The sequence below is a fragment of the Penaeus chinensis genome, chromosome 16 (genome assembly GCF_019202785.1).
Source record: "Penaeus chinensis breed Huanghai No. 1 chromosome 16, ASM1920278v2, whole genome shotgun sequence".
NCBI lineage: Eukaryota > Metazoa > Arthropoda > Malacostraca > Decapoda > Penaeidae > Penaeus > Penaeus chinensis.
Window position 1 is genome coordinate 10,762,017 of NC_061834.1, and position 5,000 is coordinate 10,767,016.

Consider the following 5,000-nt stretch of genomic DNA (forward strand, 5'->3'; position numbering starts at 1 on the left):
TCATCTCTCTTATTCTTCTCTATTCTCTATATTATATCTCTCTTCTATCTTTATAACTCTATATCTATACATCCTCTTTTTTTTTCATCACTCTCTCAATATATATCTTCTATCCTCTTCTCTCTCTCTTATCTATATATATATATCTATTATTTTTTATTATCTTCTCTTTCTCTCTCCCTATTCTTCTCTTATCCTTTTTTTTTTCTCTCTATCTCTTCCTCTCTCATTCTCTCTTCTTCTCTTCTTATCTTCTTTATATTTTCCATTCTCTCTTTTATCTATTACTTCCTCTCTCTATCTATCTCTCTACTTCTATATCTATTTTTCTTCCTCTTTCTTCTCTCTCGATCTCTATCTAATATCTATACTCTGATTCTATCTATCTCTATCTATCTTCCTCAATAGATCTATATATCTATATATATAGTAGTAGAGCGAGGTAATAGATTATGGTTACTATATTATTATTATAGGATCTCACAGATAATAAGAAATGCCCTAATTATGATTTGAGTTGTGGGATATGCTCTATGTAGGCTCTGTGGTAGAATAGATTATATCTGATAGAGAGAGCTAGGCAGATAGAGAGGATTTGGGTGTGGATGCGAATGAGAGAGAGATAGCGGTGGATTTTGTAGATATCGAGAGAGTATTGGTAGTGAGAGAGATAGGAGAGTCGATATGCTTATATCTAATATATGATCTTGATATTTAGATAGAGATATGAGAGATAGAGATATGAGGGTTGTTGCGTCTGAGATATAGGATGCTCTAGAGTTATGAGAGATAGAGCGTATATGGACTCTATAGTAATATAGACGTATATGATTATTTATCTATTATTACTGAGCCCCTTTTATCTCCCATTATATATCATATATATATATGTTTTTTTTTAATACTATATATATTATATTAATATCTTCATCATATATCTCATCTATCTATCTCTCTATCTTCTTTATCTATCTTCTCCATATATCTCTATATATATCTATCTAACTCTCTATTCTTTTCTATCTTCTTCCTCTTTCTTCTTTCTCTCTCTCTCTATAGCCATCTCTCTCTTCTATCTACTATATTCTCTCTCTATCTACTATCTTATCCCTCTATCATATCTATATATTCCTCTCTTCTCTCTTCTCTATCTATATACTTATATCTCTCTCTATTATACCTATATATATATATTCATCACTACTTAATATTTTTCATATCTTAATTCTTCTTTTCTCTCTCGTCTTCTCTATCTATCTCTTCATATATACTATATCTAATCTATACTCCTATGATTATCTTTGTTATATAGATCTCTATAGTATTGGTTATATAGTAGACTCTATTCTTTTGATATATATATCTCTAGATCTCTATTCTTTCTCTAGATCTATCTATATATCCTAAATATTATTTTTTTTATCTCTATCTATATATATCTAGATCTATATCATATATTTATCTATATATCCAATATACCATACCCCATACACTACCACAATAAACTCAAAATTACATTAACATCAAACATAAAAATAACAAAATATAACTCAATATCTTTCAATATAATATATATGTATATATCTATCAATATTATATTCTTTATCTATATATTATTTACCCTTGCTATTACGAAATTAGTTTCTTTAACATATCTTTTCAAAATTACAGGATCATTTTTAATGCTTTAAATTTCTTGGTAGCATGTTCGAGAGAGAGAGGATGGGGTGGCGAGAGAGAGAGCGGAGAGAAGTAGATCGAGGAGAGAGAGAGGCGGGTGGTAGATGATATGAAGAGATGATGAGAGAGTGGTATGGAAGAGGATAGCTAGAGAGAGAGCGAGAGAGCGATAGAGAGGAGCGAGTGATACCTAAATATTCGAGATAGGAATATGGTTGAGTTTTTAGAGATCTAACAATAGTCTGATCGAGAGAAAGAGATAGAGAGATATATCTATGCTGGAGATCGAGAGAGATAGATGCGTAAAATCAAAAAAAAAAAGATTATATAGCTTATATCGTATAATCTGAGAAATCTTATAGAAATATCTAGATAATATATATGATTTTTTTTATAGAGATGACATATCTATGATATCTAACAATTTCTTAACCTATCACAAATTTTATATAGAGATAGTATATATTGTTTTCGTATAAGAAAGACTTAAGATATAGAGAGGTTGGTTGTTCTTCAGATTAAATCTTACATATATAATATATATTTATTATCTATCTATATCTAGTATTATATCTATTCTTCTATTCTCTTATCATATATTAATATTCTATCTATATCTTATAGCTCTATTCTCTCACTCTCTCTATCTACCCTACTTATTCTCTAATCTTTTTTTTTTCTCATAAATCTATTTCTCTCTCTCTTCTTTACTCTCTATCTCTTTCTTTCTCTCTATATATTCTATCCTCTTCTTTCCTCTTCTCTATCTCTCTTCTCTTCTTCTCTCTCTATCTTCTCTTCTCTCTCTATCTTCATCTATCTTCTCTCTCCCTCACATCTCTATCTCTCTCTCATCTTTCTCTCTCTCTTCTCTCTCTCTTCTCTCTCTCTCTTCTTTTTTTTCTATTCTCTCTCTCTCTATCTATTCTATTCTTCTTCTCTCTCTATTCTCTCTCTCTTTTTCTTCTCCCTCTCTCTCTCTCATTCTCTTCCTTCCCCATTTTTTTTTTATCCATTCTCCTCTCTTCTTATCCCTTTCTCTCTCTCTTCTCTCTCTCCCCCTCTTTTCTCCTCTCTCTCTCTTTTTTCTTTCTCTCTTTCTCTCTCCTCCTCTCTATTTTTTTATCTCTCCTCTCTTCTTCTCTCTATCCCCCCATCTCTCTTCTCTTCTCTTCTTTTTTTTTCTTCCTTTTCTCTCCCTCTTCATTCTCTTCTCTTTTCTCTCTCTCTTTCTCTTATTTTCTTCTCTCCCCTCTTTCTCTTTATATTTTCCTCCTCTTTCCTTATTTTCTTCTCTCATCCCTCTCTTTCTCTCTTCTTTTTCTATCCTCTTTCTTTCTCTATTCTCCTCTCTCTCTTCTTCTCTTCTCTTTTTTTTTTTCTTATCTTCCCTCTCTTTTTTTTCATCTCTCTCTTCTCTCTCTCTTTCTCTACTCCCTCTCTCTTCTCCTCCCCTCTTTTTTTTTTTCTCTTCCTATCTCTCTCTTTCCCTTTTCTCCCTCTCACCTTTCTTTCTCTTCTCTCTCTCTTTTTCTCTCTCATCCCCCCCCCCCTTTTCCTCCTTTTCTCTCTTCCCCCCCCCTTCACCTCTTTCTTCTTTTTTTTTCTCCCTTTTCCCTTTTTCCCTCTCTTTTCCTCTTTTCTCCTTTTTCCCTTCTCTTTCCTCTTTTTTTTTTTTTTCTCTTTCCCTCTTTCCCCTCTTACTCCTCCTTTTTTTTCTCTCTCATCTCTCTCTCTCTCTCTCTTTTCCCTTTTCTTTCCCCTTTTCTCTATTTTTTCACTTCACCCACACACCCCCAAACCCCCCTCTCTCCTCTCTCTTCTCTCCCTTCTTCTCTCCTTCTTCTCTCTCTCTCTCTTTTTCTTCCCCTCATCTCTTTTCCCCCCTCTTCTTTTTTTCTCTTTTCTCCTCTTTTTTTAAATTTTTCTCCCTCTTTCTCCTTCCTCTTCTATATATCTCTCTTCTTCTCTCTCTACTCTTTTCCTCTCTCTTCTCTTTTTATTTCCTTATCTTTATTCTCTCTCTCTAAACTCTATTTTTCCCCAATTATTCCCCCCTTCTACCCCCCCTCATCTCTTTTAAATACTATCTTCTCTCTATCTATTTCTTATATATCTTTTCCCTCTTCATTCTTTTCTTTATTTAAAATTATCTCTCTTTATTAATTTCTTCTCTACCTATTTTTCTTTCTTCTATTTATCTTTTTTCTCTATATTTTCTACTCCCTCTTTCTCCCTTCTTTCTATCTCTCTCTCTCTATCTCTCTCTCACACTCTCTTCTCTCTCTCTCTTTTCTCTTCTCTTTCTCTATATATCTTCAATATTTCTATCTTTCTCTAAATATCTCTCTATATCTCTATCTCTTCTCTCTCTTCTCTCTTCTCTCTTTCTATTTTCTCTATTCTCTCTATCTTATCTCTCTCTCTCTATTCTCTTTCTCCTTTTCTTCTATCTCTCCCCTATCTCTATATCTCTCCTCTCTCTATTCTCTCTCTCCTCTCTCCTTCTCCCCCTCTATCTCTCTCTCTTCTCTCTCTTCTATATTCATATCTCTTCTTTATTTTTCTCTCTTCCTCAATCTCTATCTCTCTTCTTCTTTTTTTCTTCTTCCTCTCTCTCTCTTCTCTCTTTCTCTTCTTCTCTCTCATCTCTATATCTCTCTCCATCTTTCTCTCTTCCCCCTTCTCTCTCTCTATCTCCATCTTCTTTCTTCTATCTCTTCTATCTTTTTTTCTCTATCTCCCTTCTTTCTCTTCTCTCTCTCTCTCTCTTCTCTCTCCATTCTTTCTCTCTTCTCTCCTCTCTCCTCCCATCCTTCTTTCCCCCCACCCCTTCTTCTTTTTTTTTTTTTCTCCTTTTCTCTCTCTCTCTTTTCTTTTCTCTCTCTCTCTCCTCTTCTTCTCTCTATCTTATTTTCTCTTCTCCTCTCTCTCTCTCCCTCTCTCTCTTCATCTCCTTCTTTTTTTCTTATCTCCCCTATCTTCATCTCTCTCTATCCCTCTCTCTCTCTCTCTCTCTCTACCTATCTCTCTTCTCTCTTCTTCTCTCTCTCTCTTCTCTTCTCTCCCTCTAATTCTCTCCTCTCTCCTCTCTCTTCTTCCTTTTTTTCTTCCCTCTATTTCTCTATATCTAATTATTATTTCTCTATTTCTCCCTCTTCTCTCTCTCTTCTCTCTATCTCTTCTCTTTTTTTTCCTCCTCTCTCCCTCTTCTCTTCCATCTATCTTTCTTTCTTCTCTCTCTCTCTCTCTTCTCTCTCTCTCTCTTCTATCTCTCTCTCTTTCTTTTTCCTATCCCTATCTTTCTCTCCTATCATTTA